At 35.5% G+C, this 16,210-nt stretch overlaps 1 protein-coding gene across 9 annotated transcripts in view; it reads left to right on the forward strand.

The window, feature by feature from the left end:
- LOC112980273 (uncharacterized protein KIAA0825) overlaps positions 1-16,210 on the forward strand; it is a 251,439-nt gene that overhangs the window by 10,648 nt on the left and 224,581 nt on the right. For 7 of the 9 annotated variants that reach the window (XR_010385523.1, XM_064499841.1, XM_064499843.1 and 4 more), the window contains exon 2: positions 1,180-1,291. The gene's annotated coding sequence lies outside the window, so the exon portion shown is untranslated. Of the gene's footprint in view, positions 1-1,179; positions 1,292-14,189; positions 14,296-16,210 lie in introns of those variants that run through there. The other 2 variants (XM_064499842.1, XM_026094998.2) reach the window with 2 other exon arrangements.

Raw genomic sequence — 16,210 nt, forward strand, 5'->3', positions numbered from 1 at the left:
TGGTGCTTCTATAAAACTTTTGAGAAACAGTTAAGGAAACTTTAGTCCTGGGAAATTTAGCTAAATCCCTGGCAAGTGTTGATAGTTCCCAGTCCTTTTTCATAGAAAGAACCACATTTCTTAGTAAAGAGTACTGAATAAAACTAGAACTTAATATGTGCAGAAAGCCTTGTAAATGCGTTTTTTTAATTACTTAAAATGCTGTGAAACCAAAGCTGGTGAATAGGACACTTCCTCTTATTTCTTACATACATTTATCTATTCTGTGGCTGTTAAACGTAATGGAACTTTATTTTTATATTCTGGGACTTCAGCATGTGTGTGTAAACACAGTTCTTCAAATCTTGCGTAGAGGTGATTTCTCAAGGTCTGTATTGTTTAAGCCTAATGTATACAGTCTATGATTTTCACCATGGTTTGATCAATTTAATCTAGCATAAACTGGCACTGCTGCCAAGTAGGCAATCTTCTACCAGCCACTCACTGTGATCACCTCTCCACCCGTACCAGCATTAGTGTTTATACAGCTGCTGGATAAATGGGGGTACACAGGCTTGCATGGAGTGAGTGCCTGGTGCAGAAGAATAATAGGCTTCTTTTTTGCCAAGCTAGTTTTTAGCAATCTGACTTGGTTCATTATGCTAGTATCCACAAACAATAGTGGGTGCAGTAGGCAATGTTTAGCTCTTACAATAAAATACTCAGCTCAAGCTTCGATCTCTTTTGTTCTCTAATTTGCTTATTCTGTAAGTGTGTGACCTCAACATAGATTATTCTCAATTAAACTTTTCTATGAAGCTTCAGAAATGGCAACTGAGCTGAATGGACCTTACCTAAGCATTTCTTATAGCTGCCATACACTGTTTTGGCAGATTCCTTCTGATTTCCCATCCCATCTTCTCTGCATTGCTTTTCTACCTTTGGAACAGCAAAATGAAATGTTATGAAATTGTCATGCTCTATGAAATAAGTGTCAACCGAAATAAAGGCCCCTAAGACTGAAACTTTTTAAAAACATTTTGAGCTTTGGCTATTATTTATCTGTTGGAATTAAGAAGCATCTTTTTATTGTATGAGCAATTTTATATAATACTTAAGCAATTGGGATTGTTATCTGTGAAAGTGTTAATTCCTCAAATGCTACCTATTGGTAATTTTACTACTTTCCTTTTTATGTAGGACCACTGAAAAACTGTTAACTGCACGTGAACTAAGCATGGTCCCATAATTCTGAAAACTTAAAACTGAAAAGAAGACAGTTTCAGTTACACAGAGGACATACTGACTAAAGGTATGTATTTTTGTAGGTTGGGGGTCTTCTAAAATTGACTTGCTATAAACTATAAATGCTTATAAAGTTCTAATGGGATGAGACCTATGGTGTTTATAAGAAGATGCTGATTGGTTCTAGTCACGAATATATGTGAATTTTTATTGATTGAAGAAAATGTCAGTGAAATGTACAAGAAACTGATGCTATATTCAAATTTAAGGTTTTCTTAAAGGTTTTAAGGAAGCTTTATTGAGAGTAACCATTTTATAAATTTATCTCTTTACAACTAGATATAAAAAATGGCTAGATGCTGTAACTATGCAGAAATGGGTAGGTAAGAAATCTGGATGCATGCTAGTGTAATTTGGGAAGAAATCTGAACAATGTATCTGTTTGTTTGCAGTAAGGAATACATGGTTACTGTAGAACTGATTGAGACCACTGTTTTTGAAATGTCTGCTATAACTCTGTATTTCATTAGTTGCAGCAGTCCCTAATATTTTTTACATTTGGAGAACACAGTCTGTTCCATATTATACAGAAAACCAAAATAATTCCTCTTGACCTTATTAATGCAAGGTCTGCAAATGTGGCCTGTCTCTCAAGGTACATGAAACTCTTTTCTCAGCACAATCAATCAATTTCCCTCTGCTCTTATTGCATTGTCATTGGTGCATAGCAGTACAAAAATCTAACTTGAATAAAAACTTGCAATCGTCCAAAGAAAAAGTGGTTTATGAAGCTGTATCATCCAGTAGCACAAATTAAGAAGTGGATTATTTGAAATGTGAATAGTAGAGTATACATTGTTTTTGATACTTATCATGTCATTTGACTGGTAACATGTGAGTTGTGTCAGGTAATGCAGATGTAGGGGGTGATGAAGAATACAGCCCACTCAGTTCTTTCGTTATAATAAACTTGTTCCTGGTGCACACTGTGATAGAAGAGAAATTGAAAAATGACTTCAGTCTATTATGTTATTAAAAATCCAGTCATTCATTCCATGCCATCCTGTGGCATAAACTGTTAAAGTAATAGATTTCTGAATCTGTTACTTGTGACAGCCTTAGAAGTTCTGAATTGTGCTCAGTGCCAGAGATCAGCAATGAGCCGGGATATAGTAATGTCACTTATTACCAGCTCATCTAGAAAAAGAATGTTGTTTCAGGAAATGCTGCCTCCATTTTCTATCCCTGAACTCTTTCCTCCTTACTCTGAATACATGTCATTAACTACTTTTTTCACTGGAGGTTTTGTTTGGACTAATGACATCTTCCACACTGCCTTTGGTGGTGTACCAGTGAAGGTAATCTTGGCTTGCAACCACCTACTGTTGGTTGGCTCAGAACAAGCAAAATTTTATCTTGCAGATTAATAGAATATCAACTCTAAGGTAAGTAAGTCCACCATAGAATACTTAAAATAAAAATAGATTTAGTCACAGCTTTTCCTTCTGAAGGGTATTCTTGCAGAGCTGTCACTATGCTCCGTTTTAGGTAGTTAAATTACAAAAAATATAGCTTGAACCTTAAAAATCTTGATTGTAATATAAGTTCCCAGCTTGAATCTTATATGGCTTATTAATTTTTTGCTTTACAAAAGTTGTAAAATGCTGTAAGATTAATTTAAGGGAAAAGAAATTTGCTAAAATGTTAATGTGACCCTAGAAAACACTTTTTATTCCTTTTTTCTTTAATCTGTGAATTTCTCCTCCTTTTCTTTCTGTAAACTTTAAATACAGTCCTCATTTAAGAAAAAAATAAAATTAGATTCCTAAGTTCCAATTCAATATTGTTCTGAAGTCAATATCATTTCACGGTGATAGGCAAGTAGTATGCATTGTTTACACTGTATTTCCACTTCTTGGGTGGTTGCACAGTTCATTTGAGGCTTGTAATTATGTAAGGAATACATGCACTGTATTCAGTGCATGGTGTTCCTTTATAAGATATTTATGAACACTAGCACTCTTAATCATGAAACCAAAGGCTAAGTGCTTTCTGCTGTAGACAATTTCATATAATATCCTTATAGTAGTTATTTAAGACAGTGGGGAGGAGGAACTCTTTTCTGCATCACAAAACGGCTGATTCTTTCTTCTTTGTACAGTAAGTTATTGTCCTAGTCTGGTTCCGAAAAGAGATTTGTTTTCCTTTGTGAGAACAGGTTTTGCCATGATTCTCTCTCCCATCTTTTAACACGTTTGGCTCCATCAACTTTAGAAATAATACTCTTGATGCAGCATCTTCCCAGAAGAGATAGTGGAACCCATTAGAGTGCCCCATTAATGTTCTTCTGCGTACCCACATGGTGTTGCCGTGGTATACAGACATAGATGAACTTTAGCCTGAAGTACAGGTTGTGTGTCTTTCATGAGCTGCCAGCTGCATGAGTCTTCAGTTGCTCTGTGACCAGGAACTTCAAACTGGTGCCCTTTTTTTGCTTCTGGAATTGCACGTTTCAGCTTGAATAACACTTTTTCCTCAGAAGAATGGAGTGTGAGAGCCATCTGTCATTTAAAAGATCCTTGAGAAGAAGGAAATTCCTTTCATTATAGCTATTTACTTATTTTTCTTTCTTTCTCCTTCAGTGGCAATGCAAAGATATCACGAATAAATATTATTTTAAAATACTACTTTATTATGAATTGGTTGTTGTATCTGTAGCATCATAGAAGTGACTTGCACTTCTCGCAAAGCAATAAAGACATAACACCTAAAACATAAGTTGTAAAAATGAGACAAAACTCTTTGGAAAAGATTATTAACAGGATGATAGGAAGATGGAGGCTTACTCTAAGCAACTAGTTGAAAAAAATTACTTAGATACGGCTTCTGAATTACATAAGAAGCTCCTATCCTGAAAAAAAAATCTAGGCTTCCTAGATAATTGTAGAATTGCAAACCAAATACGTACGAGGTTTAGTTTTGTACAAATACTTTGATTACTGTTAAAAAGGTGTGGCATTAACACACTTTCATGTCAGTGAGTATATTTGTACTTCAGAATAGTATTCTATGGATATTTTTTCCTATCTCTTACTGCCATTGTATTTGCTAATGGTTAGACAATAAATAACATGTACATTTTATTGTAAAAATAAAAAAATACTACAGAAGTGGGAAGAACAATGAGAAAGAAGTGATGCAAGCTGGATAGGAGAAGGATGCCCTCAGTGTTCTCAAATGCTTCGCCTTTGTTATGATATTGAAGAAGTAGTAAAGTATTTGCTGTTTGCAGTGTGTCCAGAGACTGTGGCTGGAAACGTCCAGAGAAAATGGCCTACTGGGAACACTTTTATGTCATGCTGAGCAACGTGTGCGTTCCTGGAGTAAGATGTTGTCGTAACACAGAATCAGGAGGCTGCTGCTGTTACTAAATAGTGATAAGTCTGCCAAAGTTTGTAGGTTGCTTGAAATGGTAACTGTTGTGTTTATCCTTTTAGATCTTAACAGCCAAGCATGAAAACACCTTTGTCAACATTGATGACTATTTTTGCTGAACATTGTGGTGATAGTTTGGATGGGAAGAGAGTAGAAAGTCTCAGCTGCCCAAAAGCAGAGAAATTATGGAAAGTGAGAGAAATATTAAGGGAAAGCAAGAGAGGCAGATATAGCAGCAGACCTCTTACAGGCAAGTATATTTTATTTGAATGAAATGGATGAGTCAGTAAGATAATGGGCAAGTAATAAACATGAAAAGTGTAATTTTTACAAGACTTGTAATTTGAACTTTTTTAGTGCAGAAATCTAGCTGACGTCACTTATGAGTTCTCTGGATTCAAAGTGTTGGTTAACTGGAAGTCAAGACAGTCGAGAGTAGAATTAAACACTTTGCTTCAAGAGATGTAAATCCATGTGCTTGTAATTATAATTGAGAATAACATCTGTCTGTGTATTACAGTTAGCATCTTTTTTAAGATGCATTGATAATGATCTTCTGACCTACTTTACCATTATGCGAACTTTTATTGGAGGATCATATGTAGTAGGGATAGACTTCTACCAGACTCTTAAAATTCTATATTACCTTTTGGTTAGCCTACTTTGCCCTTATGAGCATCCAAAGTTTAAGTGTTAGTAGTCCTTTCTCTCTCTTCAAGGCAAGTGTAGGGGATTTTATGCATCAGTGTATATGGGATAAAAGATAATATAGGTCAAATCAGATGCAGACCTAATATGGTAGGATCAGTATACTGCTGAGTATCAAAATTGTATGCCAGCTAGCCAATGCTGAAGGAGAAAAAAAAGCGAGTTGGTAAGACTTCCCTTCTCTGGAAAGGGAAACAAAATAAGCAGGCGAGGAGGAGGATGTCCTACCATGAAAGGAGGTGATCATAGAGATCCAGCTGTTATCCCAAAATGTTGAAAAGAAAGAAAGAAACAAAAAGCCCTTAACTCAGGCCTGTGTTCTGATTAGTAGAAAGCATAATTCTCTTGCTGTGGAACTCTAGACACCACATAGGCATATACCTCTCTGTTTCACAAAGTTCTTTTGTGGATTTCTCAAAGATAGGCTTTTATTGTTTTGATGTATTCTTGCTGGTTACCATAGAATCTTTTAAAGCGGCTTTGATTAGTCTTAATAGGCCTATACATGGGACAGGCTATTTGAAGTATTTAAACAAATATTTTACAACATGAGTCTTCTGGTGGGAATCATCTTGGTTATTCTTTTTTGCTTTTTTATAGCTAGTAACACTTCAAAACCTGATTTCAACTTTAAGTAATTAAAAATACGAAAAAGCAGTAGACTTCCAGATGATTAGAGAGAGTGCTGTGTCTATGTGAAGAAAATATTTTATATAAAAATATATTATGCTTTGATTAATCCACATAAACTTCAAATAGAATGCTAATTATACAATACTGTGCCTCATCAGAGAAATCAATTACTTTTAAACTGATCTATGTGAAGTAGTGAGTTATGTTATCAAGCTTGCTTTGAAGACAAACCAAGAGAGAGGAAAATAATTACAGATCACATACGTTTGTGGGAGCTTATTTGCCTTGAACATATTTCCTGTTGTCAAATGCTAACCTTTCTTAGACTGTCAGCCGTATAGATGAAGCTACAAATTCTGTGTTTCCTAAAAGTTTGATTTATATTACATTTTAGTAGCAACCATTTGGTCTATCTTAGAAATTTAAAATGCTCTTGAAATAGACCTTATGAGATTTACTTAATTGAAATTATTTTTATAATCTTTTTCTTAATTCAGTTTGTTGTTACCTTGTAACATGCAATTGTCATCTTTTGCATGCAGCTTTTTCTCTTTTAGCTGGGAGTGTTGGCTTCTTTAAACACAATTGCAGTTGTTGGTCTGCTAATCCTGTGAGTCAGTCTACACTGAACGAGAAGCTGATATCAAACCCTTGGCAGCTTCAGTTAAAATTAAAAAGCATGCTTTACTGTAGAGATTGTCAAGAGTGGAAATAATATTTGTCCAGTTGGACAGCTTGCTTTTGTAGTCGCTAAATGAAAGTTGAGATTCTGTCTCTTCCTTGAAAGCTTCTGTGTTAAGAAGGTAATTTGGACTGTTTGTGGTTTGACAGGGATTATTAAAATCAGATGAAGTGAAGGGAAGGAAGTGTGAGAAAGCAAAATTGACACTGACACTCTCTATTATTTGCAGCTTGGATCATGATGACTATGTTGATATGATAGATTCTAAATGTTAGATTCACTGTTGGGATATGTTAAGCCGCAAATACAGTAAAATGCAGCTATAGTGATGATTTTTCTGACTTAACATGAAGCCATCCAGCATTTATTTTTGTTGAGAAACCTGGAGGGGGGGGGGAGGAGTGTGGCAGAGGATGAGAGATGAGAGGGGCAAATGGAAAAAAGAAGGGAGTGGTTTTGGAGAGAATTTAATTTTTTCCTTTGTGGTTTGATTTAAGCAACACCACGTTACCCTTCTTTTGAATTCATACACTTGCAACTATACTTCACAGGGAATAAAACTGAGAATTAGGAACTGCTGGAACAGGTCATAAGATTTCTTTTTCCAATGACTTTAATTTTGGTAGGAAATTTTTAGCATTAATAGCTTTGCATAAAGGGAGCTCAAATCTTAAAGACTGTCTGTTGCACATCAATTTTTCATGACTCGCATGTTGCATGTTATTTTTAAATAGTGATCTTTTCTGCCACTTTGAGATAAATAATTCAAAAACTTAAATCATTGCAATATTCATATAGCTGAATTTTTAATTGCTGAAGATACATTAGCTGCATACTGTATGCATCTTTTGGTATCTAGTGAATATACAATGTATTATTTAATCTTAATCCTTTGTTTTTTCTCTTTGGTTATATAGTAAATTTTCAATCTTTGAACAATAGGCAAATCAGTGCAAAAGATAAGACATCTCATTAGTCAAGTTTGAAAGCTTGCTGTCTTTTCGATGTAGTTTCCTTTTCTGTTTTTGAATACGAGAACTTTGTGAAGAATTCAATTTTGGGGCAATATTCTGGGTAGAATCTTACTGATTTTATAAGAGATTAAAGAACTGAAAGGAGGAAAACAGGTGACGCCTGAAAGCCTTTGCTATTATTTAGAATAGTCATAACTTCAAGTATCTTTCAAACAACATCATGGCTAAAAATGTAATGTTTGAACAGTTAATGCTTGCCAGTATAGCAAGGTCCATCTCTCATCTTCATCTGTCTTCACAGTATAGTTATTAGCATCCAGATTGACTCACCTCCCAGAATAAAAGTGGTGAGTAGAATAAGCGTGGGAAATGAGATTACATAAAATTGTTTGCATGCTTGCAAAATAAGGACTGCCATGAGATATGAGGGTGCTGTTGAGGGAACCCTGGTAAAGGAGGTAGAAGTGAGGAGCATGCAGAACTCTTGTGAGAGGAGGGTGCAAGACGTTGATATTGGCTGGAAGGGGGAGTGTGGGTCACAAACAACCACTAGTGTGATGGAGAAGGTAGACAGTCGTAGAAATGAAATGTATAGTTCTATAGTTGCAGAAGCCTGCCCAAAACTTAGTTTTATTACATCTTGGTGCATGAAGATCTATTCATTGAATTTAGCTGACTATTACAGTTTTCTGTTTTGATGGAAATAGCACCTACCAGCCTGAGATCCTGCATCATTTGTGGTTGATGTTAGACCTAGTAAAAGACTGTCCTTAATCTGAAGAGCTCACAAGATAAATAGGACAAAGGAGAGGGGAGAAGGGAAATAGCATTCCTGTTACCAAATTTAAAGAGCAGGAATGCGTGATTTACCCAACTCCTGCTCCACATATGAAGTGTATAGCAGAACTAGGAATTGTACTCTGCTCACAGGAGCATGACACTTGCAACTGAATATATGTATATGTATAGTTACCATTTAGAGAATTACAGATTACTGTGTTTAGAAGACTGATAAATCAGGCCAGTTTTAAACTTCAAAACAACACTTTAGTGATTTGGCATTCGTTAACAGTATACATTGCTAGTGGTCAATTTTTAGTTGTTAACAGCTAGGAGCACACAATATTAAAACAGTTAGTCCTTAACATGCTTATCTTAAATGAGCTGTAAGTATACAATACTGCAGAGCTAATGCTGGATAGCTACCATTGATGGCTCAGATCCTTGATGGTCTTAGTCACTGAGGTGGCCAGCTTGAGCTCTTTGATAAGGGAAAGCCTGAATGCAAGTGGGGGACTTTTTCCATTTTTCCTCCCTCATACTTAATGTTTTATGCTTCTCACCCTCCTCCTCAAAAAGAAATGGAGGAGCTCATCTGCACTCAACATAGCTGATCTGATTTTTTAGGACCAGGACCTGTTCTGGTTTTGCCAGGCATATTTTTCTGTTTATTCTACGGGATTATTCTGGTTCCAACAGACATCCTTCCTTCCTGAGTTGCATTTCTTCTTCTTTTCTTGCAGATTTGACTGCTTGCAGATGTTTTCCTGAACCATTTGTGCAACCATACCACAAGTCTCTATTAGCCTCTTTGCAGTTATACACTTCTGTTTAGCTGCAGTGCAAAATGCTTATACATTGTCACAGGTTATGCTATCAGTGGTGTTACAGTGCTATTTGCTGTCACCAGTTATGCTATTTTAGTGACCTTATGTCTCTTTTCAGTGCAAGCAAATATTATGTCCTACTTAAATTGGTGAAGGTTGATTTGTTCGGCCTGGAAACACCAGTTACACTGTACTATAGTGTCAGTTTGTAGCTGTGAGCTGTCGTTCAGATGTAAATAGTAAATGGGAGGTGATAGAGCACACTTGAGCCGTAGCCAGTTTATCACCTGCACAAAACCAGTAATGAAGCTAGAGAGAAGTGAGGTTACCCTGAGAGAAGGAAAAGCAAGCTGGCTGATCTGCCATTTCATGGCCAAGCATTTATTGGCATCTAGATAGTCTGTTACCTCTTTTGACTACTGACAGGATGTACTTCATTGTAAACAGCATTGTGTTATAGCTGTGTATTATGTAGCCTGTTGTTAACTGTTAGTCATGGTATAAAAGTGTGCAAGTGAGAGCCAGTCACTTTCAAGCAAATTGGAAGGGGTCCCCTCCCCCCCAGTAAATGAATTTCACCTGGGGGCAAATGGTGACAAATGTCAACTACATATCTTCATACTAGCTTCTCTTTCTCCATTCAGTATCACAATTAATGTCATCATTCAGTGGTGGTATTCTTTAAATGCGTTGTGTGCACAAATACTTTCAAATGCAGAATTTCAAAAATAGCACAAATTATAAAATACCTAATTAGAAAAATATTTAGAGCTCGGATTACAATTTGTGTCATTGGGGAATTACAGTAGGTTAGTTTGGGGAGGGGGTTGTTAGTTTGTTTGTTGCCCTTTCCAAATGGGCAGAATTTACCACATTGCTCAGCCAAAAGCTTATTATTTTGAATATATCCCTACTCTATTGGAATCCATATATCTCTCCTGTTGTTTAATCTTCCTCAGACAAGGCCTTAGTGTTCTTCTTTTCCTGATCTAAACCAATTATGCAGGTTCTTATGGCATTTCATGGCATATTTTGAGAAGGACCTGAATGGTACTGTAGTTCTGTACAAATATTTCCTATTTAACTATCAAATGTTATATCTTCTGTTTTATCTTGATTATAGTTACAAACTGTACTTTAGTTATCATAAAAAAAAAAAAAATGTAAGCTTAACACAAAAAAATACTCTAATCAGTGTTGAACTAACATTTGGTCCGGGGGGGGTTAAGTTTAAATGGACAATAAGTTTGAGTTTCCAAAGAAGGAAGGTAAGTATTTCTAAAGTTTCACAAGTGGTTTTTTTTTCAATCTCTTTGCGTCTTAAGCTAAACTTAACTATCCTTTAACTATCCTTTTTCATGTCCTTGAATGTATTCAGTTTTTGGAGGTGACTTACTATTTGCGCGAACTGGAATAAACAAGTAGGTCAATAGCTGTCAAAGTCTGGTCTATGGTCTGTGAAGCCATGGTAAGTGGCATATGGTATCATATTGTCTGTCTTCTTTAAAGAGTGATTTCAGTTATGTTTGATAAGAGTACTTTGTTGTCTATAAAAAAAGAATTTGACATTCAGAAGTGATCTCTGGGTCATATAGCAGTTATTCCAAGATAGAAAGGCCAGCTGGATGTTTTGAGAGATAACAAGTACCCTTTCAGATCCACATACAATCTTTTTTGGCCACCTCCCGTTTGGTTCTTACTATCTAATTTTTCATAAATATGGCAGGCTAGGATACTCAAAATAGTTGTACACTTTCTACCTTTATTGTGCTACTTTGACAAAGCCAGGTGACTTTTATTGTAATGTGTTTTCAAACAGAAATAGACTTTTCTCTTCATGAATATATCTCAAAGTAAGAAATGGAAAGTTTGTTCACTTAGGCTTGGAAATACTTAAGACAATTTTTTATACCATTCTATTATACAACACAGTCTGTACAAAACCACAGTAACATATTAAACTGAATTTATAGGTTTGTTAAGAACTATATGCCCCCTCTTTTCTTCTAGTCAGCTATTTGAGTTGGCCTGGCTGGAAAATGAATGTAACATGGTTAGATATCTTTATGAAATCATCTAAAAAATTTGTGCTGCAAGAGTTTTTTGTTTGTTTATTATTATTAAGAGTTTTTTATTTATTATTATTGAATTTATTATTTTTCGTGACTTATACACTTTAAGAAAACATCTGAGCTCTTCCTAAGCTTGCTTTATTTAGTCACCTTTCTAAAAAAACCAGATAATAGTTCTTTAAGCTATTGTTTATCCAATTTGTCTTTGTTCTTACATCTTCCCTTATAAATATTGAACCCAAAAATGTCTACTTCACGGTGAATACTTTCAGTATTCAAATGTCCAGCACAGGGACAGAAACACCTTAGTTTCTCCTGATGAGATATCTATAATGATTGCAGGGCCAAGCTGTAACCCTCCCATCTTCATCGCTTTTATGCCATGGCAACCATAGTCCGTTTTCCTACTTTTCTCTGTTTTGGATAACACACCAGTCCGGGCAAAAGCTTTCTGTGATAGATGAGAATAAAATGCTATGCATGAGGCCTAGGCTTTTGGGGATTTGTCTGCCTCGCTATATTTGATAGAACTGGAGTTGTATGTGAAGAACACAGCCAATGAGAAACACAGTATAATTTAAAAGACTTCACTACCCAGCAAATGGTATATTTGAATGGCAGTATGGCAATATTTGATTCCGAAGAGAGAAAGCAACAGCATTTTATTCATATAATATTTATAATTTTTTAAAATTTGTAAATATTTGTTTATAAAATGTTTATTTGCAAAATGTATATGACTTATTAAATGTATATTTTATTTATAGAAGTGCTGTATTCCTCACATAACAGAGGAATTCTTGTTTGAAATTTGGAATGTTTATCTGTAGTTATTTAGCATTAGAGATCTTAAATATAAGATATGGAGCAAAAAATGAAGAACGAAGTGCTTCACAAAGTCAATACAATAGTCCTTTGCATGATAAATTTAGTAAATCTTTGGTCAAAAATTATTATTAAAAATCTAATGTTCTCAAAGGTATTGTATTAAATTTTGGAGATAAAATACAACTATTAAAATACCAGATGGAAAATCTTATTTCTGTTTTAAGTAAAAATTTCAGTATAGCCTTATGTAAAGGACTGCTCTGAGTGCCTCACTTTTCTTTTTTTTTTAAAATCTAAAAATTGAGAACATTGTTAGTCAAATATTATTACTTGAGAGAAGGCAAAATTGAATATTTAAAATAATTCGATATGCAATGTATCAGACAAAACATTTACAATATAATCAATAACACATTCAATATAATTGAAGGTGCCAAAAATACAACCTTTTTCAGTATAATTTTACAGCACCTATTCAAATAGACTTGAAGAAATTTGTTAAAGTAGGAAACGTAAAAGCAACAGGAACAAATCTGACGGAAATGTAACTTTTTTGTTAAGAATTCTGTAACAAAAGGAGATGCATTTTAGACTTGTCATTCTGTTTGCTTTTCTTGAGTTGTCATACTCAGCAGCCAGGCACCATTGGGATATAATTCAATAATATAAAAAATTTGTTCTGCTTCTTCGTCTTCTCATTTTTTGTAATGACTAATAAGTTATCTGTCAGTCAAGACCGTCAGAGTGATGTTAACTTCATCCGTTGACCCACTCATTACCTCTCTGGATTATGGAAAGATCTAGGTAATCTGTACTAGAGAGGACATCTTGCCCCGTCTCTTCTGCCCCCCTCTCTTCTGTCATTGCAAACCATATAATTAAAGGCAGCATCCCTAAGTATTTTAATCACTGATATGCTATAACAGAATACTGTTTGTATACCTTGGTCTATGAACTGTATGTCAGGTGCATCCCTGTGAGCTTGGCAAATGGAGGATATTATGGTCTGATGTTGACTTTTTGAAAGTCTTTCCTCTGCTGGAGTGCATGTTTGTGGAAAATGCTTGTGGAAAAAGTAGTTTTCTTTAAGATTTTTTGCTTTGTTCTTAGAGATTTAAGAACAGCTTAAAAAATATGTATATTATACTTTTAATACTTTGCAAAATCTAAATTTAGCTTTGTACAGAGAAGAAAAAATCCTCCTTGAATAAGAAGTAATTCTTTTTCTATGTGTTGACTCTCTGGGTAAAGAAAAAGATAGGCCTGTCACACTGTAACTTGGTTAGGACTCTTAATGTATCATAATGATAATTACATTATTTTCCAAAAACAAGGAGCTTCTAGACAATATTACTCACCAAAAAAAGTGCAGTTATGCCCTCTATGTATTAATGTATATGCCCTATGTATTAATGTATAGGCCACTGTGCACCTGGCACTTTTTCAGTTCCTCTCAGTTATATAAAGCAGTGGTCTGTTCTTACACACATGGCTTTCTCATAGCTATGAGTCTTGTATTATGCACAGTTTGGGCACTTAATCTTCTCATTGTCTTCAACAAGAATCTGCAAACATCTTCATATTGTTGTCTTGATTTTTCATTGATTTTTTCCTTCCTCCAAATCTGTGTTTCTGAATAAATTCTCACACAACATGAGGCAACAATATGAAAAGTAATTTTTGGAGAAGTTGTTCACAAACACAGATTTAGAGGAAGGTGACATGCTTCTATAATTTGAAGGAGAAGCATCTTTCTGACTGGTATGCTGTGTGCCAATCGCTTAGGTCAGGATTCTGAGTGGGGTTTCAAAAGTATCCGATGAAACTCTGGATTTAATCATATCCTTTTTGTCAGCTGAACACTCTGGAGTGTAGTAGCTGACATTTTCCAAAGAGGTTTGATGTCAGGAAATATCTTTCAAGATCATTTCACAACATGCTCAATTGTGCTGAGATCTCCTCAACTCCACTGGTCATTCATGAGGCCTTTTGAATGATGAGTGTTAACACAGAACTTGTCGCTCAGGTTACTAGTGCATCGGAGGAAGTTAAAGGACCGCAGATGCCCTCTCATTGTTTACCTTGGTACTAGGAAGAGTGGAGTCAAGGAGACTTCCCTGGATGTGTCAGAGGTTAGTGTTCAGTACTAAGTCCGCTTCCAACATATTTAGTGTAATTGGTGCCAAGGGGTCTCAGAATCTCCATCAAACTGCTTTTTTCTGCTTCTGGCTATTGGGATATTCCCTACTTAAAACTTTCCAGGTATGAATCATCTGACAAAAAGCAAGCATACTGTGTGCAGTTCAATTGCCCCAGGGCAATCAGTTAATTTTCTCACAGTTACACAGTAGGGAGCCTTTAAGACCTCTGTCCTCATTTTTGGTAAGGTGGTTTCCAAATGCCTTATCTAGGTGTTCATGCAGTCCCTTGGCTAGTGGATACTTTTACATAAGCATAAGTCACATCATGATCTTTTCTCACTCACACTTTCATCTGGTTAACTTTTTGCAAAAGGAGACTTTGGAGGCTCTCTCTCTCTCTTCCTGCTTCCCAAGGCCTCTATGTAACGCAAATCCAAAAGAATAAAGATTATCTACACAGAAAATAGTAGCTGTTATCATCGAAGGCTGAAATCAGGACCCAGCTTTGTGTCTCATCATGGTCCCTCAAGGAGGACTGATCCCTGTCATATGACTTTGGCAAATACCAAACTCTTCCTGTGCCTGGCATTTAAGGATCTAGGGTTGTGTTAAGGATCTATTGTTATATTAAGCATTAGGCAATATTGCATGAAACCTTAGCAAATTGAGTTATAAAAGCAAAAATTGATTCAAACTTTTCCACATTCTCCAGCATCAGAAAACATGACTGCTTCTTGAATGAGTGATACTTAATGTTGCAAGCCTTTCTTTCTTACAGTCAATTACAAGTTCTGATATGCTTCAGCACAGTCATTTACAGAGTTTTTATCTTTTGTCTGTGTAATTACTTTCATGAAATTTATAAGAACATAATTATCTCTGAGGCTTCTACACCTCTGTAAAACTTGGCTGAAATTGGCAAAAGGGTGAGCCTGGGACGGTGGTGAGAAAGATGGATGCACAGACATCATGGTTGTATAAGCCGCATTTTCTTTGGAAACTAGGCTGAAAAGCAGGAACAGTAGAGGAATAGGAGATGAGAAAGGAGTTAATATATTAAATGAGAAAGGCTTTAGTACAAAAAAGAGCATGAAATAACTTCTTTCCACTTCAAATATGTGTGCTTTAAAAAGAAAAGGTATAGACAGAGTGAAGAGGAAGTTGTTATTGTAGGTGGCATGTCATTGTTGTGTCACTTCTGCTACAGTGAAAAGCTTTTTTCTGAAGGGAAAGCAATGCAGATGTCTTGAAGATTGTTATAGTCTTGCTCTGTCTGCTGTCCTGTTAAAGTCTGTCACATAACCAAATATTCTCAGCCAAAATACGTCGTGTCCTTCCTGGGCTTCCTCGTGAGTTTGGTAATATGCTTTGAATAAGGGCAGTGCAGGTTTCTTATGAATTCAAAGTTGAAAATTACATCTTTAAAATAAATCTGATTTGATCTATTGACTGCTTTGGAGATTTGGATGGGAAACTGACCAAGAAGGTGCAGGGACTGAGGTGCCATTCCTAGAACTGGAGTATGGAAGAAGCAAACAGATGAGTTTTATTCAAACAAGACCTTACCTTGCGAGCTCAAAAATATCTAACACATACTACATCATGTATACTCGAGCGTATATACTCCAGTATACATGATAAAAGAGAGTGTCATTACTTTGTGTTTTGTTTTGTTTTGTTTTTTAAGGGAAAGAGAAACAGGAGCTTAAAGGTGCTTTTGAAGTTGAAAATCATAGGTAAATATGAATTTGAAGAAACAGTGTGTGACTGTTAACTTGTAATATCTTAATGATATATATTATCATTATAAGAATTTTTAATGAACATTATTGTTGTGTTAAACATTAGGCAAAATGACATGAAACCTTTGCAAATTCAGTTCTGCCAGCAAATATTGATTCAAAGT

This window comes from Dromaius novaehollandiae, chromosome W, assembly GCF_036370855.1.
Source record: "Dromaius novaehollandiae isolate bDroNov1 chromosome W, bDroNov1.hap1, whole genome shotgun sequence".
Lineage (NCBI taxonomy): Eukaryota > Metazoa > Chordata > Aves > Casuariiformes > Dromaiidae > Dromaius > Dromaius novaehollandiae.